Source organism: Canis lupus, chromosome 32 (genome assembly GCF_011100685.1).
Source record: "Canis lupus familiaris isolate Mischka breed German Shepherd chromosome 32, alternate assembly UU_Cfam_GSD_1.0, whole genome shotgun sequence".
NCBI lineage: Eukaryota > Metazoa > Chordata > Mammalia > Carnivora > Canidae > Canis > Canis lupus.
Genome location: NC_049253.1, coordinates 20,034,052 through 20,061,623, shown reverse-complemented (window position 1 = coordinate 20,061,623; position 27,572 = coordinate 20,034,052). Strand labels below are relative to the sequence as shown.

The following is a 27,572-nucleotide window of genomic DNA, read 5'->3' as shown; positions in this document are numbered from 1 at the left end:
TGAGTCATTATTATTCAACATCAAATATGCAATATTTGAATTGAGATTTTGCTAATGCACCAAGCAAAAAAAAATAACAATATTCTTTTATTTTTCTTGTTGTCCCTTGATTTTCTTGAGTGCCCTTTATAAAAAGTCAAGGCATACCCAGGGAAAAGAACTGAATTTTAGCAACTATGGAATAATGTTTCTTAATTTCAAAGACTATTAAATGTCAGAATACCATGTGAAGAAAGGTGAAAATGTTTGAAAATGATAGTTTTGATTATTATTAAATTGTGAATAGTGTTTGGAAGAAATTTTGGTGTATTTACAAGCATTGTGGTGTTTCTTGATTTATTATTTGTATAGTTTCCATTACTATTATACAAATTACCATGAACTTTGCAGTTTGACAGCATAAATTTACTATCTCACAGTTTAATAGGTCAGAAATCTAGTAGGCTTAGCAGGTTTCTTTATCCTAGGTCCCACAAAACCAAAACAAGGTATTCTCAGGGCTGTGCATTTTCCAGAGGTTCTGGGGAAGAATCTATTTCCAGATTCTTTTAGAATCCATCCATAGGCAGAATTCAATTCCAGGGGGGTGGGCTCCTGAGGACATGCTTCCTTGCTGGATGTTGGCAGAGAACTGTTTTCAGATTCTTGAGATGAAGTTGGCTCACGGCCTTGGCTCATGGCCAACTTCCTTTATCTTCAAAGTCAGCATTAGGGGTTCAAGCCCTTCTCATGTTTCAATTTATTTTTTGCCTCATCTCTCTCCTTCTGCATCTCTTCAACTGTAGGCAGAGAAATTTCTCTCTGTTCAAGGATTTGTATGGTTGAATTTAGCATATCTGGATAAACCAAGCTGATTTCCTCATCTCAAATGCTGTAATCTTAATATCTGCAGAGTCCCTTTTAATATAGAACTACAATATATCCATAAGTTCTGGGAATCAGGGAGTGGGCATCTTGGTGGAGGAACATTATTCTGTCTACCACACTGTTCTTCAGATGAATTAAGTTATAATTTAGTAGCAGACAGCTATATGGAGCCACTAACATCTTCAAGTTGGGGGAAATAGTGTCCAACAGAGTTTTTGGTTGTGCCATTTTTGTGATCTTCATTAAGAATTAACCCAATCTGGGGTGCCTGGGTGGCTCAGTTGGATAAGTGTCTGCCTTTGGCTCAGGTAGCGATCCCAGACCCTTGGGATCCAGCAGAAGTTGTGTAGGACTCCCTGCGCCATGGGGAGCCTGCTTCTCCTCCCTCTGCCCACCACCCTCTCCCTCTCAGGTTTGTGCTCTCTTTTTCATGTTCTCTCTCTTTCTCAAATAAATAAATAAATAAATAAATAAATATTTGGGAAAAAATATAATTAATCCGATCAGACTAGAATGGGGCACACAGGGACGCCTGGGTGGCTCAGTGGTTTAGTGCCTGCCTTTGGTCCAGGGCATTGATTTTGGAGTCCCGGGATTGAGTCCCACATCAGGCACCCTGCATGCCTGCTTCTCCCTCTGCCTATGTCTCTGCCCTTTTCCCTCCGTGTTTTTTTTTTTATGAATAAACAAAATCTTTAAAACAAAAAGAATGGGACACACAATGTTGATTATATACAAAAGCAAAAGTTTAAAGCAGAAAAGCATATAACTTGTAATATTTTCTTTTCTTCCATGTACAGAAGCTCATTTGAAAGTCTGTATATAGCTACCAAACTTCATTAACTTTTATGTTTTTACATCTAGTTGTCTAACAATTAAATGTTCTTCTATTTTTCATTCTTTACTCTGAGTTTACTTCAATGTTTTTAATCATGATAAAATTTACTTAACACAATTAAAAATTTTAACCATGTTTAAGTGTATAATTCACTGTCTAAAGTACATCCACAATGTTGTGTAACCATGACCACTATTTCCAGTGGTCATCTCAAATAGAAATTCTGTACCCATTAAGCAATAACTCCTCATCAATTCCCTCTTCCCAGCTCCTGGTAAGATCTATTCTACTATCTATCCCTAAAACTTTGTCTAGTCTAGGTACCTCACATAAGTTGGAATCATATAATTATTTTCCTTTTGTGTCTGGCTTATTTCAGTTAGCTTAATGTTTTCAAGCTCCATCTATGTTGTAGCATGCATCAGAGCATTAGTCATTTTGATTGCTGATCAATATTCCACTGTGCATACATGCTATATTTTGTTTATCCAGGCATATGTCAATAGACACTAGGGTTGCTTCTACCTTTTGGCTTTTGTGAATAATGCTCCTATGAACATGGGTGTATAAATATCTCTTGGAGACCCTGCTTCGATTTTTTTCCAGGTATATATCCATAAGTGAAATTGCTGGATCATGTGATGATTCTATATTTTACTTTTTGAGGAACTGCCATACTATTTTCCATAGCAGATGTATCATTCTCCATTCCCACCGACAGTGTACAAGGTTTCCGACTTCTTCACACCCTTGCCAATACTTGCTTTCTTTCTGGTTGTTGTTTTGTGTGTTCTTCTATAGCAAATATACTATTGGATGTGAGGCTGTATTTCATTGTGGTTTTGATTTGAATTTTCCTAATTATCAGTGATGTTGAGCATCTTTTCATGTGTTTATTGACCATTTGTGTATCTCCTTTGGAGAAGTGTGTATTCAAGTCCTTTGCCCAACTTATAATTTGTTTGTTGTTGTTGTTGTTGTTTTGTTGTTAAGTGGTAGGAGTTCTTTATTCTCAATATAAGCTCATATCAAAGATAACTCATATAGATATACAATATGCAAACTTTTTCTCCCATTCTTTGGGGTTGTCTTTTCACTCTCTTGATAGTATCCTTTGATGCACAGAAAGTTTTAATTTTGATGAAGTCCACTGTATCTATTTTGTTGTTGTTGCTTGTGCTTTTGGTATCATAGTTGAAAAACATCATTGTCAAATTTAAGGTCATGAAGATTTTCTTCTGTTTTTTTCTAAGAGCTTTATGGTTTTAGCTCTTCTATTTAGCTCTTTGATCCATTTTGAGTTCTTACTGACTCAAACTTCTAGTTTATTCTTCCATTTTCAAGATTTCAATTCAGATAGCAAAAGAGTACAATTTCTTATCTTTTTTTTTACATTGTTAGCAACAATGATTTTCCCTTCAATTTCAACTAGAAAGCTAAAATGAATAGTACTGATTGCTTGGTATTGTGTCTTATTTATTTTATAAGTGTAATAGAGAATGAAAGTGTAGATGAACTATGACCACCAACCTTTTTCTCACCAAATGCACATGTGGAAATCTAAAGAACTCAATTTTCTCTGCTTGGTAAGCAAGTTGTTAAATTTGTGTATTTATTATTGTGTAATAAAGGATCTGGCTGGCTCTTGTCCCCAGTTCTTAGGAAACAACCTCTTAACCCTTGGAATGTCCCAAGCAATAGAGCTATCTTTGTTATCAAGTGTGGACCCCTGGACCACATTTGCTAGTTTATGTTAATGGGGTGACTTATGGTGGGCCCCTAGATAGTTTATGCTAATGAAAAAACTCAGAAAGGGGACTCTTTATGCCTGAAAGACCAATCATGTGTTTACAGAGTTTGGACTTTTAACCAGGTGATATTGACTTTACCTCTGAGGAGGCTGGAGATTGAGTTCAACCATATGGCCAATGTTTTATTCAGTTATGCCCACATAATGAAGCTTCAATAAAACTTTGGAAACCACAGCTTGGGTAAACTATTTCACTCTTTGATTCTGAAAGGGTCAGTCATACATCCCCCCAAAACTCTGCATTTGGAGCTCTCCCAAACTTTGCCCTGGGTACCTCTCCTCTTGGCTGGTTCTAGTTTATATCCTGTTACTATAATAAAATTAATTATAAGTATGATGCTTTCAGTAAGTCCTTTGAGCCTTCCTGAAAATTATTGGGTTGTCATGGAACCCCTGAATTTGTGGCCAGCTGGTCAGAAATGAGGGTGGCTTTGGTGACATCCAATCTTGCAGCTGGTATTGGAAGTGAGGGCAGTCTTATAAAGGAGTGTGCACATTGCCGACTCCCAGTACCTATTCAAATAAATATAACAAAGGGAGTAGCCAAGTATCTTTGTGTCAGCATACCTTAGTGCCACCATCTCCCTTGCTCTCAAGCAACTGAAATTTCACATTTAAGAAGATACAATTAAAAACCATGTATCTTCAGAGATATCTTTTAAAATTCAAATGTATCTGTGATTGGTAACATATTAAAATGTTTTTAATCACTCATATCTAAGCCACTTAATTCATTAGAGCAATAAAAAACAATCTGTAATGAAGTATGAAGGAATAAGAATTTTAAGAAAGGATAGTAACCTTTTCAAGGTTGGGTTTTCATGAGGAGCCCCAAAGAGCACCATGTCCTCGTAGAAAAATGAGATTGTAAAGAGAAGGGACAAGATACTGTAAGAACAGTTGGGAGTGTCACCAACACAAACCATCAACTTCATTATTTTCCCTGAGGCTAACTATACATTTTAAAATAAAAATTACTCATTCTCAAAATTCTCAGAAGATGCAATGCATATTTGTTTCCCTTTTGTAAAAAACCTTCCTAAGCTCATTCTCCTTAAGACAGATAACAAGAAAATAGCAGGGCAGTCCTAAGCCATAAACAAACAATGAAACCCAATGACCTTTATTTGTTGTTGTAGGTATTTGTGGAATTATAGCCAAGTGAACTGAAAAACTATGAAGCAGACTCATGTGATTCATCAAAGAGACTTCTAAATTGTAAAATATATGTATTAAATATTTGTTGAGTAGTACCATAGTTCATCCTTGTTGTAAGTTTTATAGGGAATTCAAAAGAAAAATCTGAATCATATTATCTTCAGAGGTCTTATAATTATGTTGGGAAAACATTTCACATTTTAGTGATACAGATAAATGTGGTAAAAAAATTCATTCTAAGAAAGATAAATAGTATAGAAACACACGAAAGTCACTGGTTATTTCTAGGTGGGTGTTCTAGGAAAAAATTTACATAAGGCTATTTCTGAGAAGGAATTTACAAATAAATAGCAATTGCAGGATATGTATTTTGGGTAGATAGACAAAATATGGTATGTATAAAGAATAGAAAGTAGAAGCACAGATTAAAAGAGAAAGTAAAATAAATATAGAAAATAGGACAGTATCTAGCCATAAACTAACAGCTAAACCCAAAGAACTTTGTGGAGGAATGGAGAGGTTCAATCAAGAAAGTTCTCCTGTGTTCTCCTAAGGAGCCTGGGCTTTATTAGGTAGTGGAACACAAGTAAAGGGTTATCAGGAATAATGATTACTGTGAAAAATAAAATAGAACTCTGGCTTTAGTATGGAAGGGGATTACATGGGAGTGGAATAGAGAAAAGGAAAAAGGTTAAGGAGTTATTGCAATAATCTTGCTAAATAATGATAAATACTTAATACTATATTGTGAGTAGGTTGAGGATAGTGAGAGAAAAGGAGAGAAATTAAAGATATACAAAGATTCTTTCCCCAGGAGCAGGTGATGCCACCAATCATCATTGGTTGGAGCGGGGGGGTGGGGGTGAGCAGTGAGAGGTAAGAGTGGTCTTGAATTAGTTCAGTTTTAATATGTAGTGTTTTAGGTATCTGCAGAAAAGTCAAGGATAGATAGAGATGTAAGTCTGAAACTCAGGAGAAAAAATGCATTCAATTAACATCATTGAGAGTTATTATTGAGTTGATTCTAGTTGAAGCCCTGGGAGTAGATGAAATCACTCAGAGTAAGTAGATGCAACAAAAGAAGACAAGAAAAGAAATAATAAACCATAATCCTGGGGAGTGCCAGCCCCAAGTGAGATAGAAAAGACAGAGAATCCAGTAAAGAAGAATTATATAGAGCGATCTGAAAAGTGGAAGAAAAATAAGAAGAGAGTGAGGTGGCAGCCAAAGGAAAAGCTTTTCATGAGGGGGTAGCGGCCAATAATTTCAGTTACCATACAAAGAGCACAGGAGAACAATATTAAGAATAGCTAATTCGAGAGATGCCTGGGTGGCTCAGTGGTTGAGCGTCTGCCTTTGGCTCAGGGCATGATCCCAGGTCCAGAGATTGAGTCCCACATCAGGCTCCCTATGAGGAGCCTCCTTCTCCCTCTGTCTATGTCCCTTCCTCTCTCTCTCTGTGTCTCTCATGAATAAATAAAAAATCACAAAAATAAAACCTGTTATTCTAAAAAAAAAAAGAAAGAAAGAAAGAATAGCCAATTGGATTTGAGAATTAGAAGGTTACAGGTAATTGTAATGCAGTCAGTCCCATCTGAGCCTAGAGCTTGCTTTCCCCGATCCACAGGAGGGAGTGGAGAGAACAGAGGGTCAGCTGTGCTGTGAAGGCAGGAGAGTGGGAGAGCTTGCTGCAAGATGTTCAGTCAGAAGTTTGCACATGTATATACAGGAAAGAATAGGGCTTTGGTAAATCTGAAAAACATTTTAAAAAGGACAACTAATGGGAGAGAAAGGAGGTGGAGTTCAGGGGAAGGATTTAGCCTTACAATTAATGCGAACACATGATGTGCTGAATATGAGAAAGAAAGATTACTCTGGGCTTGAGGTATCTGAGAGACTTTTTGGAGAGCCAGGGCTAGTGTGGGCCTTGAAGGTTGACCCAAGTTAGTGGGAGAGATGTGTGCACTCTGGGTAGAGAAACAATGTCAGCATAGTCACACAAGCTGGTTGTTACACTCATCATTAATTTAAGAGAAGCTTCTTGGGGTGAGCATCTAGAGCTACAAATTGAAACTGAGAAATGAATTTTTTTCTAGAATTTCTTTCCTAAAGCTATAAAAGTTTGATAATCAGAAGGCTTATAACCCTGTTTTTCTTATTTTAGTATAAAAGGATGAAAACCAAAAGAGATCATATACCACAAAATAAACCACTCAAGTTCACTTTATGGAACCAGAATACCTAAGTTTCTTTTTTCCTTTTCATTTATTTTTCCTTGTAGGCAAGATTTATTTATTTTTACTATTCCAAAAGTGTGCAAGTGTGGCATAAAAGCTAATCTTAATAAAGATAATATAATGAAGCCAAGTAAAATCATCCATAGACTTCTGTCCAAAGATTATAGTCATTATAGATAATAACTATATGTTTTCAAGTAAATACCCTTCTGGTCTATGCATTTTTTACATATTTGAGATATTATAAAGAGGGAATATATCTTCAATTGCATAAATTTATAAGCAGTATCCCATGTCTTAAAAAAAAAGTCTTGTAAAACATTCTGTAGGGCTGCAAAACATACCCTATATTTAGCCATTTGTTTGTTATTAAGTATTTAGTTTGTGTTCATTTTGACAATTATAAATAATATTTATGTGCATAAAATGTATACATTACAGGTTATCATAATAAATATTAGACATTATATTACAAAAATAATGGATAGAACTGAGATATCCTATTTCTTCAACTGATATTTTTGTCAAACTCACAAAATATTTGTTTTATGTGATTTTATGAATGACCAAGAATCAAACCCATACCCTCATACACAAAGGAAAGGGTAGTTTTCTCCTCTTGGAGTCTTTCACATTGTAATGTCAGAATGAGTTTGTGGGAAGTTATTTTGTGTAAGCACTTGGTTTGTTTAGTTAAGCTGAAGGAAAAAAAATAAAATAGTTGTATCATATACCTGAACAGTGGTGAACATCCACTGTAATGCATGCAAATAAAACATGATTTATAATGGTATTTAAAACAAGAAGTACATTATATCAAGGAGCACTCATGGAAAAGAATGCTTGCTAGAATCTGAATTGTCCATAACTCCCAAACCCACAGCTGAAACTAATAGAGAGCTTCCTTTTATTCAATAGATTAATGTAAATCCTATGACAAAAGGTAGTATGAACTCCTAGACAGATAGGTAGGCAGGTAGATAGGTAGGTAGATAAGTTCATATGTCAATTTTACTAGACTAGAATGCCCAGTTGTTTGGAAGTACCAGTGTAGATACAACTATGAAGATATAGTTTTAGATGTGATTAACATTTAAATGGGTAGACTTTGAGTAGCAGATTCCTTCTCCACTTTGTGAGTAGGCCTCATCCAGTCAGTTGAAGACCCCAAGAGAAAACACTGAGGTCCCTGAAAAGGAAGGCATTCTGCCTCCAGACTACCTGAAGACTCAAGAGTGCAACTTTTACTGGAATTTCCAACCTTCTCACCTGCCCTACAAATTTCAGACTTGTCAGACCTACAATCATAATAACATGAGCCAGTTCCTTAAAATAAATATCTCTCAAAAATAAATAAATAAATACCTCTCTATCTCCATATATATATATATATATATATATGGTGTATATATAAAAGAATGTATATATAAAATAAATACCTATTTTTCCATATACATATATACACACACATATATACATATACACACATATATATCATATATATGATATATCATATATATTATGACATATATTACATAGAATAGCTAGGTAGGAAAAGTATTAGCAGAGATACAAATATACATTTCTTTTTTTTTCCCTCTCTGGAGAACCCTGACTAATATAAATGGATACATAGGTAGTTACGTGGGTATGAATGGAGAGATGGAGAGACAGACAGATAAATAAGTGCTGCTTCCAAGTGATTTGAGAGTGTGTGCTGAAAGTACATTGGAATTAGAGTCAAAGACTGGGGTTTGAGTCCTGGCTCAACCACTTACTAGTTGTGTCGGTCGCAGAAAATCTTTCAACCTTTCTGGTTTACAGTTTCCTCATCTATTAAATAGAATCAATAATAACTTCTTTGCACATCTTGGCAGGATATCATGAAGAATAAGCATGAAAATAACATGGAACAATGACTGTTTTCTAATATGTATGAGTGCTAAGTAGGAACCATACAGTGGTAATCACTTTGCACACGTCGTATCTTTTAATCTTTACCAAAAACCTCCAAGCTTGATATAATTATATCTCAATTTTATAGACAAAAATCTTAGCTCAGATATTATTTCCTCAGAGACCATCCTGATCATCTTACCTAGAGCAGTCCTTATTCTGTTGCAATTCTCACTCACCTCCCTGTTTAATAGCTTAAGAGCACTAGTCACAGTATAAAACTTTCTTGCTTAAATGACCTGTTTACTATTTTACCATTAACTTGACAGAGAGTTAGCATTCATTTAATACTTGAAAAATGAATGTATATATGAGCGAATGAATGAATGAAATGCTTTCGGGAGATATGAGCATATGTGATTATTCACCATACGTAATCATTAAAAATTTAGAAGTAAAAGCTCTAGGGATGAACCTTACTGCAGTTTATACTACTACACAAACAACAGGGCAAGACTCATCTCCACTCCTGTTGAGGGACCTGAGCCTCAAGCCTCTTCTCTAGTTGCCATCTCCATTTCCCTGTAGAACCTGGGAAGGCAGACTAAGAAGGAAGGTACACTCCAGGACTTACATACTCTTTCCCTGTGCAGTGCTTACTCTGGACAAGCTAATATTTGTTGTGTTGACTTTTGCCTCCTCCACCATAATTTCTCTTTTTTATGTATCCCAGTCTTTCCATAAATCAGTCCTTTGGCTCTTCTGTATTGTTGTTATAGTCTTGGTGTTATCTGTGTCTAGATGATGAAAAGGAGGACCTCCACTTCTCCACTGGCTCATGTACACGGCAGGCTGTGCCCAAGGACCAACACCTGCATTTCCACACCATAGTCTAGGGTGAACCAATCTAAAAAAACAAACAAAGCAAGGACTTGAGGAGGAGTGTGAGAAAAGCTATTTTAACTGAAGTTTTACTGTTGGGAAAACTGTCACCAAACAGGACATTAATTGCCCAGGTGTACCTGTTAATGATAGATCTAGAATTCTGATAATTATTTCCATTAATATGATGCTTCATTTTTTTCCTTAATTGGCAATAAGTATTACAAAGCTTTTTCTTAATATTTATTGAGATTTAAATAAAAGAGAAGAAATGATATTTCAGAATGTGATGAATGAATACTTGCATTTGCTAAGGCAGTCTCTTCCCAGAGGCCCAATTAGGTTATAATTTCAAAGGATTCCTCATGTGGCTCTCTGATGGTGCCACTACTGTATTTTCATGCTTCATTTCTTACCTGCCCCTGAAATGGTGTTGCACATGGCCCAGCAGCTGTTGTAACCAGGCATCAAATTTTCCTTTTATTTATAATTTTGTAGGAATCTTGGACATGGTCACTCTTTTCTTCAGATGCAAAGTCAAAGTCAAAATATTACTTTATCTCCCAAAACAAATGCTTTCAGAGTCAAGTTGTGAAGGGCACTTTCCATTTGGCTAGCATTTGGCATCTTATGGGTTGAATTATGAGATCTTATCCAGCAAAAATTAAGCATTACCTATAGACTGGTGGTTCTCTTCATTGGAAAATTGTGCTTTAAAGTTGTATGATTACTGGTTCAGACTTACACATTGGATGAGACAAACTACACTTGGATTTCATGTGACAAATGCTCACCCTGCAGTGTTAGAGGGTGGTTAGAGCATTTGGTCTCATGGGGTTTAGTATTTATACTTTTGATGACAACTCATATTCCATCAGCTTTTCTCTCCTGAACACATTCATATCCAGAATCCCTAGAATTCTTCATTTCTCTGTTATTTTGTATGATGTTTGGATCATTTCCTTTCAATTTTTAAATTCATCCTAAATTCATTCTTTTCATCATCTTGAACAAAGTTTTCACAGGAAGCAAACTTTGTTTTAATGCACAGTTGACTTGGCGTACTGTATTTTTACATGTGTGTAGCCAATGTGGAAGCTGCTACAAAGTGTCATGGTTTCCCATAGGTCTTAATTATATATTTCTTTTTATCAGACAAGGTGATTCACCAAAGTAAAAATTTCCACAGCGTAATAGTGAGAACAGCGGCTGTCTAATTAAGTCATTCCCTGGGTGAGAGAAATCAGATAAAAATAACTAGATGGGCTCCAGGTAACATCTAGTTCACTCTTTCTTTAACCTTCATTTATCTTACTTTAAGCAAAGAGGGCAGAGGGAATACTTATTTGGGGTAAGTTTAATGAGAGCTGCAGAAGTGGCCACCAGTGACCAGGTAAAGTATCTTCCATAGAATGAAACAGTATATAGAGAAACAGCAAGTACCTGATGCTCCAACATTCCCTTCAAATATGCTAATAAAATAGACTGAAATAAGGTAAAAATTATTAATATACTCTGCTCTATACTAAGAGGGAAATGTTTATAAATAAGGATGACTCTTGGGAGAATGTGTATATGAAAGTAGACTATGCCCACATCAATATTTGCTTTTTTAATTTTTTTAAAGACTTTATTTATTTATTTGACACAGAGAGAGAGAGAGAGAAAACACAAGGGGAGTGGCAGGCAGAGGGAGAGGGACAAGCAGGCTCCCCACCAAGCAGGGAGCCCCATGTGGGGCTCAATCCCAGGACCCCAGGATCATAATCTGACCCAAAGGTATACCCTTAACCAACTGATCCACCCAATTGACCCTGCCAACATCAGTATTTTCAAGAAATCTTATTCAATCTTCCTTTAAGCGTATCCTGATTGCGAGCAGTTCTTACGTACTTCACTACTACCACCTCTATCCCAAACACCATGGGCTCATACCTTAGTTACATCACTGGCCTAATTTTCTTCCTTCCACCCCTTACCCTTTACGGTGTTTTATCAAATCAGCACTCACAGTGATCCTTTAAAAATATAATGCAGGGACGCCTGGGTGGCTGAGTGGTTGAGTGTCTGCCTTCAGCTCAGGGCATGATCCCAGAGTCCCAGGATTGAATCCCACATCAGGCTTCCTGTGGGAGCCTGCTTCTCCCTCTGCCTGCGTCGTCTCTGCCTCTCTCTCTCTCTGTGTCTCTCATGAATAAATAAAATCTTTAAAAATATATATTAGGCAAATCATATTAATCTTCAGCTCAAATTTGGTGGCCTCTTTAACTCAGGATGGAAGCCTCACAATGACCAAAAAAGACTTCCTGGATATAGAACCTGGTGTTCTGATCATTTACCTATTTCTTTGTAACAGATCGCCCCAAAAGTTAGTGGATGAAGAAACACAGATTATGTTGTATATTATATCTCATTATTATCATATTATATAAAGTTACATTTTATTATCATATCTGGGATTGATTAAGTTCAGCTAATGATTCTTTCTCAGGCTCTCTCATGCACTTGGAGTCTGATGGTGGCTGGCCTGGAATCATCCAACAGGCCTTTTCGATTACAAGTCTGAAAACTGATGCTGTCAGAGGTCTGTTAGCTGGAACCTACAAGTAACCTCTCCAAGTGGTTTGCTCTTTTTGAGGCCTCATAGTTGTGCTCCAAGAGCAAGTATCTCAAGGGAAAGAAGGTAGATGGTGTTGATTTCTTAAGGTTTGGAGCTAGAAACTGGCACAGCATAACTTCAACTCTATGATATTGGCCAACCAGTCTCCAGGCATAGATTTAAGGAAACAGAACCTAGGCTCCACCTTTGATGAGAAGAATGTCAAAGAATTTGGCAGTTGTTTTAAATCAGTCATAGCTGGTAACTCCTCAGACCTTATCTTGGTTTATTTTAAATATTTTATTTCAATTCAATTTGCCAACATGAAGTATAACATCCAGTGCTCATCTCATTAAATGTCAGACCTTATCTTGTATACCTCTTCTTGGTCACTCATTTCTAGTCATACTCACTTCCTTTGCTGTCCTTGAACATACCAGGTGGACCCCTTTGCAATAGTGGGCCCCCTATGTCCACAAATGAAACCACCTGATGTCTCCAACCCCCCCCCCCCCACACACACACACTAAGTTCAATAGCATTCCTAAAAGTCAAATCTAAAATTCCCCTTGAAACTATGTAACTTTCTATACTAGGTTGTTCATTTCTTAAAAAAAAAAAAAAAGTATCTTCCTCTTCCTCTGGTATGCTTAATGAATGAAGTTATTACTGAATACAGAGTAGATGAAGGGTGATTAAGCAGTGATACTTATAATGATTACTTATGAATACAAAAATAACCTTGACTCATCAAAAAATTATGTTTGGCAAGATATAGTAAAACAGGGTTTTAACAATTTCATTTTAATAAGATTTTCAATAATGAATATTGATATAAAGAGAGAATTCTGGTTAATTTAGAATTAGCCAGAAAGTGATTTGAAATACTTCTTTCCTTAGATTTCTTTTAGTTCAAGGTTCCATGCAAATAAACATGTGAAGTTAGATCACAATAGATAAAAATTGCATCCCACATTTATCTTATGTATACTTGAGTATTATGTTCACGGTTTTTTCTCGAGAAGTGATGTGATAGTTTATTCAAAGATACATTTTATTTTTGCTGTCTTACAAACTGGCAATATAAAGCACTATAAATGGATGAACATTTTCAGGCTTTTAACAAGATGATTGAGAAATGCAAGCTTTGGTGAAGAAGTATAAAACACAGCAGAAGAACACACAATAGTACAGAAATGTCCTTTGATGAATGCTGTAGGAGGAAGGGCTAAAGCATAATTATCCCATGTCACTCCTTGTGTCTAATTAACCACTAAGTGCTATCTACTCAATCTCTTGAATCTGTCCTTTCCTTTCCACCCTAGCACCAGCACCTTGAATTATGGCGTCATCTTTCTGCAGTCCACCCAGGTAACAATTTTCTAAATGGTTTCCAAGACTCCTATCTTGCCCCCTTAAGTTCACTTTTCACATTGTCACTAGGGTAATATTTCTTAAAACAAAACTCAATCAGGCAATGACACAATTTCTTTCTTAAAACCTTTCAATAGCTCTCACAGTGAGAGAGAGCTTTTCCTTGGCCTAAGGAAAAGGAAAGTTGAAACTCCCCAGTGTGATATCTAGGTCCTCTTATGGCCTGGCCCTTGCTTCCTTCTTCAACTCCACCCTCTGGCCCTCCCTCCCACACTTGCATTCAAAACCTACTCATTTTGAAGCACTTGCAGTTCCCTAAAAGAGCCATCTCTTTCTTACTTCGAGTCTTTGCACTTGTAATTCCTTCTGTCAAAACACCTCTTCACTGTCCTTTCCTCTGTGGGAATACATAAAGATGTTAATACTGCCCATTGTTTCCTTCTCTCTATACACATGAATTGGGAATAGCTAGTACAGAAAATTATGAATAAATCAGATGGTTCCAGGCAAAGTAGGAATAGTACCCAGATCAGGAAGGACTGGTCAGCATGAGTGGCCACATACAGTATCCATTAAACGAAGGTCCAGCAGAATGTCACACTGGACCGTTAACCCTTGGCAAGGCTGCAGCTGGATTCACACGCCCTTGCTCATGTGGAAATAAATGAATGTGTGTTGTCTCTGGCTTACTTATCTCATAAAGAAGGCCAAATGTATGTGGGATCACTAGGGAATTCTTCTGACTACTTTGAATTTGGTGCTTGTGACTTGGAATCTGATAGAATGAAACTACTAAACAGCAGTCAAACTTGAGGATTAACATTCCCCTGCTCCTAGAAGACTTCCCTTACTTCTGTCTGGCCTCACCTTCCCATATTAGGTTAATCCCCTCTTATGTGCCTCTAATAGTCTTTGCTTATCTCTGGAGTAGCATGTGTCAACCTCTATTGATTATAAATTCCCATTTATTATTTTGCCTTCTCCACCTATTTGTATGTTCTTTAATGACAAGGCCTGTAAATAATACTATCACCTAGTACAGTATCTGATATATAGGACTTTGAATTAATAAAGGAAGTCCTGAGACTTTGAAGGACACGAAAGTTCAAGACTATCACTACGGTATATTTATCTGCAAATTGCTAGAAGAAAACAAAAATTAAAAAGCCTACAAATAGAGGACATTTTCCTAGATAAGAATGACTCAGCTTACTTGGTAAGGATCTGTGATTTCAATATATAAAATACATCACATTATAACATAATGGTCAGAGTTGACATCCTTGTGTTTCTTCTAATCTCAAAGGCAAAGTGACGACTATTTCATGAAATTTATCAAATGCCTGTTCTGATCCTACGGTGGTTATTTCATGCTATTTTCTTCTTAATATGGTAATTAAATTGGTAAAAACGTTAGTGCTGAACAAATTTGCATTTCTGAGATAAACTCTGTTTGATTAAACTGCATTATCTTTTTCATGTATTGCTTGATTTCATTCATTAATATTTTTATCTATGTTCATAGGTTTCAGATTTGATAAGTTCTATTGACATTTATTCAAGTTCACTGAATCTTTTCCCATCTGCGCCCAGACCACATTAGCTTATCAAATAAATTCTTTATGATTTAAAAAGAAATTTAAAGATTTTACATATTCATTTGAGAGAGAGAGAGAGAGAGTGAGCACAGAGGGAAAGGGAGAAGCTGACTCCCTGCTGAGCAAAGAGCCTAACACGGGGCTCAATCTGAGGACCCAGAGATCATGACCTGAGGTGAAGGCAGATGCTTAATTGATTAAACAAACCAGGCCCCCTTTTATTATTTCACATATTTTTTATCCCTAGGAATCCCATTTGATTCTTTTCTAGTTTTTCTCTCCTATTTTCCTTTAAGTTGCTAACCTTTCTCTAGAATATTTAACATATCCCTCATACTTATTTAAAAACTCTGTCTGAAAATTCCAACATCTGGACCATCTCTGTGTCTGATCTTATTGACTCTTTCCTCTTTAAACTATATGCATTTTTTGTTTACTTCTTCATGTCTTAGAAGCTTTTAAAGATCACATTACAGTTACTATGTGTAAAAAAAGAAAAAAACAATATGACGTTAAATAAATATTTTATACTACCTAGAAAAATCTGCGTTGTGTAAGGCAATCTCATGCTCACAGTCTTCCAACCCCTGCTTGGCCTCATGGGAATGGACTTTAGGCATCGAACACTTTCTTACTAAGAGATAAAGAGCCCATACAGGGATCCCTGGGTGGCGCAGCGGTTTGGTGCCTGCCTTTGGCCCAGGGCGCGATCCTGAAGACCCGGGATCGAATCCCACGTCCGGCTCCCGGTGCATGGAGCCTGCTTCTCCCTCTGCCTGTGTCTCTGCCCCTCTCTCTCTCTCTCTCTCTCTCTCTGTGACTATCATAAATAAATAAAAATTAAAAAAAAAAAATAGCCCATACAACCTGTGCCAGGTTTATCTTCTTGTGTGGGAATATCTTTCCCTGTTTCAGGCTCATTGAACCCAAATTGTTCTGCTTAAGTGTGTGTGTTACAGGCTACCTGGTCAACCCCACTGCTATGTCTGTCCTCTATGGGGAGGGGACAGCAGCCTTTCATTGCAGCAAGAGAAGGGTGCACGTAGGAGAATTGTCCTATGTTGGCTCTCAGGGCTCTCAGTTTCTTAGGGTGTCTTATGATCTGGTCCAATGCAAAATTCCTAGCAGATTTCAAGCAATGACAGTTTCTTTTGACTAGCTGTACTACCAAGGGAATTACTTTGAAAAGGGCAGTGTCTCTGAATCAGTAATTTGCTTCTGCAGAGTCAGAATATAGGGTGCATACAAATCACTTGGAGATCTTATTAAGATTTAAGTTCTACTTCAGTAGATTGAAGGTGAGATCTGAGATTTAGCATTTTTCTTAAGGCTCCATGCCCAGGGATCCCTGGGTGGTGCAGTGGTTTGGCGCCTGCCTTTGGCCCAGGGCGTGATCCTGGAGACCCGGGATCGAATCCCATGTCGGGCTCCCGGTGCATGGAGCCTGCTTCTCCCTCTGCCTATGTCTCTGCCTCTCTCTCTCTGTGTGACTATCATAAAAAAATAAAAGCCATCTGTATAAATGGTATATAAACTTTAAAAAAAAAAAAAAAAAAAAAAAAAAGGCTCCATGCCCAGAGTGGAGCCCAACATGGGGCTTGAACTCACCACCCTGAGGTCAATACCTGAGCTGAGATCAGAGTCAGATGCATAACCAGCTGAGCCACCCAGACCCCTAAGAGTGAGCATTTTTAAATCAGCTCCCAAGTGATGCTAACCCTTGGATTCACCTTGACAGCTACTGTTTAATCTTCTAGGCCTGAAATCAAGATGCCTGACTCCTCACTAATGGTAGCTAGCTTCCAGGATGGTTCTTAATGATCTTCACCTGCTGATATTAACCCTTGTATAAGTCCCCTCCCACACTGTGTTAGGATTTATCTGTGTGATCAATTAAATATGGCAGAAATCATGGTATGTCACTTCCAAGATTGGGTTACCAAAGTCATTATGGCTTCTGTCTTGGTTCATGTCCTTTCTCTCCATCTCAGATCATTGACTTCAGTGAACGTTCACTGCCATATCTTCCATGTAAATAGAGTCTTCCCTGCGATTGAACATCTCTATGGAGAGGCTGACCTAGTGAGGAACTATGGCCTAAAGTCAACTTAGAGTGGTGAACTAAGTGAGATTTTAAGTGGACCTAACCCTATTTAAGCCATCAGATGACTATATCCTCAGAGGCCAGGTTGACTACAACCTCCTAAGAGATTCTGAGTTAGAACCACCCAATTAAGCTGAATCCCTGACCCTCAGAGACTGTTAAATAATAAAGATTTGTTATTTTAATTTAGGAAGAAATTTCTTATGATGTAATAGATAACTAATACAAGTTGCTTAACTTCTCCATTTTATATCAATAGTATCGGTGGGCCTCAGAGAAATTAGATCAATACTTTTCACTTCAGGTTTTTTAGTGATTAAATTTCCCCAAATATGGTCAATTCCTAATCCCTAATCCCTATGAATGTCCTTATAAGGAGAGACCTGGAGAAACAGACACACAAGGAAGAAGGCCATACAATGCCAACAGAAGCTGAGAATGGAGCGATGCAACTGCAAGCCAAGGAATGCGAAGGATTGCCAAGGATTGCCAGCAATCACAGAAGCTTGGAAGAGGCTTTCAGAGCTTTCAGGAGCTTGGCTCTGCCAACCCCTTGGTTTTTCACTTCTAGCTTCCTGAACTATGAGAGAATAAATTTCAGTTTAATTAAGCTACCCAGTTTACAGTAATTTTTATGGAAGTTCTAGGAAACTGATACAGATGCCCATCAGAATGATTTGTGAAACACCTAAAAAATAGACATGCCAGTTTCCCATTGAAGACACAGTAAGAATCTCAAATTCTTATTCGTATTCATAAATACCTGCGACTCAGGTTTATGTGTTTTAAATCCAAAGCTTGTTATAATGCATAGTCAAACTTGAAAATCTCTGGACTGGATGATTTTGAAGGCTCAACTTTACAACTCAATGGTTTCAAGTCCTGATGGACTATTTTAAAAGAAAAGAAAATACAAATTTATAACTTACTTTGGTTATTCATGCAAACACATGAAAGCCATTTGCAATTGTTTGTGTGGATACATGAATAGACTTAATTAACTGTGTGGTACATAGACATTCTAGGTGTTGAGTTATTCATATTAAATTGTTTGTTTTGGAGTTGATACTAGTTTCAAAGACAAGTGCATTTAAATATTTAAAGATTTATAATTATCCCAAACAAGAACAGCATATGGTTTTGCTCCTGTAAGTGCTCCACAAAGAATAACTGCCTGTATTTTGCTGCATTTTTGAATTGTGTGATAAAGGAGAAAATTATCAGGATCTGGCTCCTCAGTTTTTGCTAAAATAATTACTGAAAAAATTGAACAGATGCTAGATATAAATAAATTTCATAAACTCAGATATTTGAAGATCTGTGGATTCTGGGCACTACTTGTAGAGATATATTTATGATGGCCTCAATGAAACAATTATTTTGTGTTTTTCCAGGTCAGTGCAGTGAGGTGAATCTCTCCTTCAAAAAACACCATAGCAACATTGTGTTGGAATGTCAATTCTTATCTGGCAGTAGGAGGGCAAACAAGCTCTTATTTCTATATAACCAGAGACTCAGCAGCCATAAATTACTTCCAAAATCATAATGTTCTTCTTTTTCTGTTCTCTACTGGCAGTACCCAAAGCACAGAAAATAAAATCTCTCTACTGAAAATAGAGATTCTAAAATTTGTTCCTATGACTTATAAAAAGAAGAGGTGACACCAATAGGATATGACCACATGGATCTCATTACACATGGTGAGGGCTTGGTGAGAAAGGCTGCCACTTCCACTGCATCATCAAATTTACCGAAGAAGAGGATTAGGCCAATTGGCAAGTGCCATTCTTGGGGAATTAAATTTAGAGCTGCTATCACTGCCACACTCACAACAGTACAGTAAAATCAGATGAATATACACAGAAAAGTTGAGAAGTATAAGATTATGTTTCTAACAGCGTACGCTTACCAGAGGGCAACTTAGGATTTATGATGATTTCTGTGTATTCAGGCAGAAGGAGCCAGCATGCAGCAGAAGATGTGATTCACATGTGGGCTTCAATTAAGGCTATCAAAGAGCAACAAGGGAACAAGATACAAGGGTAGGAAGGTAATTAGAACTTACTCTTAACATTTCTTAATTGCCAACCTTTATCAGTAGCAGATGGTAGGTGGGCAGGAATTTTGGGGAATAGCCACCTTTTTGACATTACCTCTAATTAAGAAGGCTTCTCAGTTATCAGGACAAACTTTGAAATCATTGTATTTTTCCCAGGTCAATATTAACTCAGAAGGTGTAATGAAGTCTGTTCCCCTTCTGTCTATCATTTACTCTAGCTGCTTCCATCTGTTCTAAGGTGAAAAGATGAACTTTTCAATGATTCTTGTCCAGGCTGCACACTCAGGGGTCCCCAATGACTCATGAGTGTTACTTCTCACTGGGTAAGTTTTAGGGGAGAATCATCCTAATCACATCATTGAGACAGACCTTAGAGAATCTAAAATGGGCTCTAATATGTCAGACCACCATATGCCATAACAAGAGGATTTGATACAAAACAACAATGGAAACAAAATATTGCTACCCAGCACTCAGTTCCAACGCAATACTGTTTTGAAAGAAGGAAACCATCCCAGGCCAGTGCAAGACCAGTGCAGACCAGTTGAAGATGTTTATTATTTTTCTTTACAAATCCTATTCTTAGTAGACCCTAGGTTAAGACAATCACTCTGCCTAAATGCAGTTTTCTTTAAAAAAAAAAAATGTTTATTTTAGAGAGAGCAGGGGGAGGGGCAAAGGGAGAGTGAGAGAGAGAATCCTCAAGCAGATTCCCCACTGAGTGCAGAGCCCAATGTGGGGCTTGATCCCCAAGCCTGACATCATGGCCTGAGCCAAAATCAAGAGTTGGCCACTTAACTGACTGAGCCACCCAGATACCCCTAGATGCAGAATTTTCCTAAATGTGTCCAATTCATGTATCTGTAAATTCCTCTTATAAATACAACATCATCACTGTGACAGCTTCTCTTTTTATAGAACAGTTACTCTATGGCAATGATGTGTGGTTTTCATACCAACAGCATCAGCAACACCTAGAAAGTTGGCAGTAATGCAGATTCTCAGGCCTCACCCCAGGGGCACTGAATCAGAACTCTGGGGATAGGGCTCAGAAGCCTGTGTTTTAATAAGCTTCCCCCATATTTCTAAGGCAAACTAAAGTTTTAAGCCATGATCTTAGGAATAGTTACCAGTTAGTGGGTGATGGCCTGTACCATATCATTTACTTTAAAAGCATTATGTCAGCTAGTCATCACAATTATGTGAAACAAGTTCTATCATTACTCTCTTTCTATAGGTCAATAATAAAAGGCTTACCAATACAAAGTAACATGGCCAAAGTCCCAAGCTAAAAAGTGGGAGCTATATTTTTTTTTTTATTCTGACCAGTCTAAGCTCATACTTCTAACCACTGAAGAATATCCAAGCAGAAATAGAAAAGACAAGAACCCCAATTTTGTGCAAAGATATGCCATAGGCACTTAGAAAAGCCAGCTGTAGGCCCCAAATAGAAAAATTACAGAAAACTTTTCAAAAAATACAAGGCTCTGGGAGTCAGCAATTGACCCAGTGTTGGGAAAAATAACCGCCTCCCTTAAAGACCTAAAATCTCCTGTACTGTGGAATAAAATATCTGTATCCCATTTTAAAATATGATCTAAGACCAAGTTAGTAAGTGTTTTCCAAAATCTCATTTGGGAGGCAACTAATCTGAAACATTAATAATATATAAGTTATAGTCCTGGATATTGTGGCAGATGGTGCCTGCATTTCATCTTCATCCTATCTAGTGACCCCAGGAAGGTTACATGTAGGTTAGCTTCCTTGAGGATCATCTTTAACACATTGTGTTTTAGTGCTAAACATTCAATTGAAAAATTGATAGAAGCATGTAAAAACCAGTTTGTATTTGTTTTTTGGAATAAATAAATGTATGTTTAGAAAATGTTTAACATATTATTCAGTGCCCTTTGAAGGACTCACATTAAACAAGACAACATGACTTTTCCAAAGGTGATTCGTGGTGAGTCATTGGTTCTGCAGGATATTAATGAGCCTCCCAGGAAACTTGTTCTGCTGTTGAGTAGGCCTATAAATACTAGCTTACATCTAGTTATCCTATGTCATTGTTGTACATCTTCTCAGAAGCTTTAGCATGACAGTGTGTTTGTGAATTTCTAAGGAAATTTTAAAAATGGTTAACATAGCTCAGTTCATTGACCCGTGGAATCCTTTTTTTTTTTTTTTTTTTTGATAATCATGGTGGAAAGCTAGAGTTCTGTAGAATATGAGCTAGGATACATTTTTATAATTAAATATCAGAAGAAATATCTTCCTTGAGGCATTGTTATGCTCTCTTTTTGCCTTATGTTCTAGAACTCATAATCAAGTCAGATATGCAATTGTGCAAAATGATAGCATGATGTAGAGAAAAAAAGCACAAACTCCAAAGCCTATCTATTTGGATACATCCCAGTTCTACCACTCACTAGCTATACGACTAGCAAAATGCTTGAACTTTGCCTCAGTGCCCTCAGCTGGAAAATGTTATTCTTAAAAAATAAGACCAACCTCTTAGAATTGTTTCTAAGATTAAAATTTGTGAAGGACTTAGAAGAGTACCTGACATATGGTAAAAACTACATAAATATTTGTTAACTAGCAATTAAACTAGCTCTCAAAGCTAGTATCATTCACTTTTGATCTAGCTCCTGCTTGTCAGAATCTATTTCTCTTTTATTAATTTTAAGGTATCCAAGTCACTTGTGGGTGGCATACTTTTTTAGAATTATATAAATGATATGAGGGCATGTTTCAAAATGAAGCAGATGGTACAAAAAGGAACTTTCAAAATAAACCAGTCAGTGTTTCTGAGAACAGTTCAGGAAAATAAGTGCCTTGTCAATTTAATGTTAATATAGTTAATGAAGACTCCACTGGATCTGGTTGGTCGATTGTAGGTGCCAGCTTTGTGACACTCCTCCAAGTTTAGTATCTAATTCCATTTGCTCTGATTTTAGTTTCCCAAGAAAACTTTCCTACTGTAATAATCAGCTATAGTGGGCATAATTTATTCCTCTTAACAGTATTTTGGTTTATCTTTTGTTCTTCTCTGACTTTGAGTAAATTAATTTATCAGAGCTTGAACACTTTGAGTAAATTGCTAGAAATGCGTTTTTATACTGGCAAAGATAAAAAGTTGCAGAAGAGACAGAAACAGAAGCAGTGCCCATGACCAGGGGACATGGAACTGATTATACTGGAGATGACTCTGCTTCCATCCCTAGCTGCCTGAGGGCCGTGCTCTACCCCTATAGATCTCTGGTGATGAAGGCATGCTATTTGAAGAAATGGGGAAAAAAGGTGTTTTCCACCTGACAAAAGAGTATGTTGTGAGACAATAATTAAATCAAGATTGAAGGTAGGTTTGGAACCTGCCAGTGTTAATGAAGATTTATTCACTAGTGACATTTGATCAGAACTACTGGGTGGATTTTTAGATTTCATTAGTTAAAGACATAAAATGGTCCTCTGATTAAAGAGGGGAAAAAACAGTAGGGAGCACCCATAAATTACTATAGCTCAATTAGGTGCAGACAGTTTAGTGAGTGTTTATTACTAGTACAAAGGAAGATTTTCCAATTAGATTAAAAGGTTTTGAAAACAACAGTTATAGGCACAGTGATTTAGACCAATTGCTAGAATAATGTATCGTGAGAAGTTTTATTGATTAAAAGTAAACTGATAAGTGATTTGTAGTGTTCATTGTTTATCAGTAGAACCCCTGCTGTGAGGTACACTTTTCCTCACAAGATCAATGAGAGGACTGGGCTAATTTCTTCTCGCCCTGAAAATTGATAAGAATATAAAGGGCAGCTGTATCACTGCTGAAAATACCACCATGATTTATTCAGGTTAATCATCAAGAAAGTGACATTGCATAAATCATTGGGAATTTACCATGCTGGGCTGGGTCCTTCAAGCTGGTTTCACTGTCATGAGGTGGACCAAAGAAAGACAAAAAGAAGCCTAGGATTTAATCAGACAAAGCCTTCAGCTCACTAAGCTGCCAGGTTACTGCAAAACCTGGACATGTCAAAGAATCAAAGGGAAGTTGCAGAGACACTTTCTCCTATATAATTTATGACAATAATTTGGTGGGATGGAGCCTAAGATGCAGGCTGGTAGTTCATGGGTCCCTTTTGCCTTGAGATATCCATATGACTTCTAGGGGCAGGTCTTGAAGTAGGCATTTCATTGGCCACAAACTTTCTTACTATGTGTGATTAAAATGAAAATGAGAGAAAAACAGAGAAATGGTAGCTGAATCTCTGGATTCTGCAGATAAAAGCATACTAATGTATGCTACATGTAGATATCATGACATATAGTACAGGAATTCTGCATAAGGAAGGGAAGGAGCAAATATCACCCCCCCCCCCAATGTTTAGAGATAAGCAATATTCCCTTTTCTTTTCCTTATTGAAATATATCCCGAATTTGTCATGCTGGAAGATTTGCCCCTTGTGGTTCTATTCTTTCTCATTTGCTTTTTCTAACTTTGACTTTCCTAACTGAAGTTCTGTAGCGAGAAGCAGCAGCTTGAAACCTCCAAAGGGCGGAATAAGACAACAAACGAGCATTCCATCTGTTGTGACATTTAGTATTCGCTTTTCCTGAGAAACTGCTTAGTGAATCAACTTCATATTAGCATTAAGAAATTAAGATCTTAGTTCACATGATGCATGTACATGTCTATTTCCCCCGAATATGGAGTCTGCCTGGTTTGAATACCCGCATTGCTCTTCCTATGTGCATGTGTATGACATGGACTTATTTTTCGATGAATGAAATCAAAGCTGTATACCTGAGGTGCCCTGGTGGGGAAGTCAGTGCCACATCCGCCCTGGCCCCAAAGATCACCCCTCTGGGTCTGTCTCCAAAAAAGGTTGGTGTTGACATTGCCAAGGCAACAGGCAATTGGAAGGGCCTGAGGATGACCGTGAAACTGACCATTTGAACAGAGAGGCCCTGACTGAAGTGGTACCTTCTTCCTCTGTCTTGGTTATCAAAGCCCTCAAGAAACCTCCAAGAGACAGAAAGAAGCAGAAAACCGGGAAACACAGTGGAAATATCACTTTTAATGAGATTGTCAACATTGCTTGACAGATGTGATACTGATCTTTAGCCAGAGAACTCTCCGGAAACATTAAAGAGATCCTGGGGACTGCCCAGTCTGTGGGCTGCAGTGTTGACAGCCGTGACTCCATGACATCACAGACAGCGTCAGCAGTGTGTGGTGGAATGCCCAGCCAGCTAAGAACTGCCAGGGAAAATATTTCAATACAGCATCATTTGACCAAAACCAAAACAAACAACAAACAAACAAACAAAAGGCCTAATCTCTCCACTAATGACTTTTGTCTATAAATGGAGATATTTTATTTTTATCTTTTTTTCCCCCAAAGATTATTTATTTATTAATGAGAGACACAGAGAGAGGGAGAGACACAGGCAGAGGGAGAAGCAGGCTCCATGCAGGGAGCCTGATGCGGGCCTCGATCCTGGGTCTCCAGGATCACGCCCTGGGTGGAAGGCAGACGTTAAACCGCTGAGCCACCCAGGGATCCCAAAATGGAGATATTTTGACTTACCAAATAAAAAAAGCATATTAATTTCACTTCTGATAAGTACCTATTTAAATTATGAGATATTGCATAAGAGCCATCAAAACATATTTATTGAGACATATTTATCTCTTCAAATAAATTCTGAGTTACCACAAACTCTTCAGGTATCTGTCCTAACCATATGTGAGTCTGAGAACACAAGAAGACTGTAGGACAACCAATGCTGCTATCTTAAAATGATGTGATTTCCTTTCTGTTATGCATGTTGGAATAAAACAAGTAGTCTTACACTGAAAATCCCTAGCGATCTGAACAATATGCTTAGAAACTAGCAGTTATGTTCTATCATTGAATCCTGTCCATGTGCCTTTGAAATAGCTCAAATGTTTATATTCCCTTGTTCATATTTACAATTTGCATTTGCATTTTGTTCCATTATTTCCTCTATTCTAAACTACAGCAATTATCTCAGAAATGACCGTGGCTTCTGTTTTCTTCTTTATTCAAATCTATGATCCTAAAATCTTTCATGAGCACTCAGCATTTGCTGAGCACTAAACCGAGCAGTGGCTTCTGTTGTGGTCCAGTTCTGCAGTGGGGCTTTGGGCATCACTTTCAAATCTCAGTATCAGTACTGTCTTCTTCAGTCAATGGTTCCAAATGCCATTTTACATTCTGTAGTAACTCTCTCCAAACTGAGACTAAACTCGCCAGAGTGGATGATGGTAACCACAGATGAGCACTAACTCCACAGATAAATATATTTCCACTGTACATTAGAAATAGAATAGTTAAATGTCTGTTAAGTTTATACAGATAGTGAGTAATTGTTTAGGATTCAAATCCAGGGCAAACTATCTGAGACCATGCTTTCAAGCATGATGGTATAAAGTGTGTGTATGTTCACTCTTCTATTCTCTCCTTGTAAAGAGACAAGGAGACATCCTTGTCTGCTGACAAGATGAAACCTAGTTACCTTCACTTGTCACCATAGGTCACGTTTAACTTCTCCCATGCTTCTTTCTTATTGTTGGTTTCTACCCTAAAGCACTCTGTGATTCCAGTGCCACTGAGCTTCCTCCTGGACTTGCTCATCTGTGGTGTGTCAAACCCTGATTCATTCTTTCTTTCTTTCTTTCTTTCTTTCTTTCTTTCTTTCTTTCTTTCTTTCTTTCCTTCCTTCCTTCCTTCCTTCCTTCCTTCCTTCCTTCCTTCCTTCCTTCCTTCCTTCTTTCTTTCTTTCTTTCTTTCTTTCTTTCTTTCTTTCTTTCTTCTTTCTTTTAAAGATTTTTATTTATTTATTCATGAGAGACATAGAGAGAGGAGAGGCAGAGACACAAGCAAAGGGAGAAACAGGCTCCATGCAGGGAGCCTGACATGGGACTTGATCCCGGGACTCCAGGATCACGCCCTGGGCCGAAGGCAGTGCTAAACCGCTGAGCCACCAGGGCTGCCACCCTAATTCTTTCATCTGGAATTCTTCCCATCCATTTGCCCAAATCCTACCTATACTTTGGAGGATTTATTCTTAAACTATTTCTCTAAGAAAATTGTAATGCATAATGATCCTTTGGTTTTAATTTCATATTGCTTTAAAGCACCAAATACCCAACTGAGACAGGAGACTGAAATGGTAAAGGGTAATAAGAAAAAAAAAGAGAGGGATATTATGACCAGAGGAAGCCAGAAAGTGTTCCTTACTAGGCAGAAACAAAAGATGTCTCCTAGACCACTAAACACTTGCGGATAAATTGTGGAAAGCTGGTATGAATCTGCAGAGGAGGAAACATCATGTTGGTTTGGGAAGTTTGGAGGGCTTAATCATACATGTGGACAAAAGTATGCCAATTAGATGTTTTTCCAAAAGCCTTTGATGAGGGATATTAATATTAGTCATTTCAAAGTTATAACTATTGTGTTTTCCCAGCAGATTCAGAACAATAGGGAGAACTAAAAGGGCTCATCTACAGAGGGTATGATACTAATCCTGGTGGTTTTCTGGCATCGGAACTAGGCTTGGTCCTTGTAACAGATTGTATTATGTTCTGAATTATTTTCTCCCTCCTTCCCTGTTAGAAGATTACGTATTTCTATCTTTTACCATGTGACTTGCTATCCCCTTCTGTGGAAAGAGTATACTTTCCAACCTCATGGTATCATGCTGGTCCAAATGATTTACTTTGGGCAATGGAATTTGAGTAGAAGTGAGAATATGGCAATTGTGAGTAGACGGTTTGAGAGCCATTGCATACTTTGGTTTGATCTCCTTTCCTCTCTTATAAGAATCCTATGTTCAAGATAGGGCCTTCAGGTTCTATTTGTAGCCTGCATTCTGGAATAGGGCAGAAATGTGGGGCAGGAGCAGAACTATTGGGACAAGTAGCTAATACAAAACAGGAACAAGGGCAAAACAAAACAAAACCACACACAAAACATCCCTTTGTTTTTATGAACTACTTGAGACTTAGGGGAGGGTCATTTGTTACAGTAATGTGACCTAGAAAAAAATTGATGTAGTCTTATATAAGTAGTTAAATGACCAACTATGCATAGTCTTATGTAAATTTTGTTGAATGACCT

The 27,572-nt window shown here is 37.4% G+C and overlaps 1 long non-coding RNA gene and 1 pseudogene across 3 annotated transcripts in view; one reads left to right on the top strand and one right to left on the bottom strand.

Moving 5' to 3' along the window:
• LOC111093667 overlaps window positions 1-19,399 on the bottom strand; it is an 84,741-nt gene extending 65,342 nt beyond the window's left edge. For 2 of the 3 annotated variants that reach the window (XR_005382830.1, XR_005382831.1), the window contains exons 1-2: window positions 19,273-19,372; window positions 18,127-18,253 (exon numbers count right to left, since the gene is read on the bottom strand). This is a non-coding gene — a long non-coding RNA (uncharacterized LOC111093667). Of the gene's footprint in view, window positions 1-18,126; window positions 18,254-19,272 lie in introns of all 3 variants that reach the window. The other variant, XR_005382832.1, reaches the window with a different exon arrangement.
• Window positions 19,400-24,205: 4,806 nt separating this feature from the next.
• LOC119877809 lies at window positions 24,206-24,682 on the top strand (annotated as a pseudogene).
• The last annotated feature ends 2,890 nt before the right edge of the window (window positions 24,683-27,572 follow it).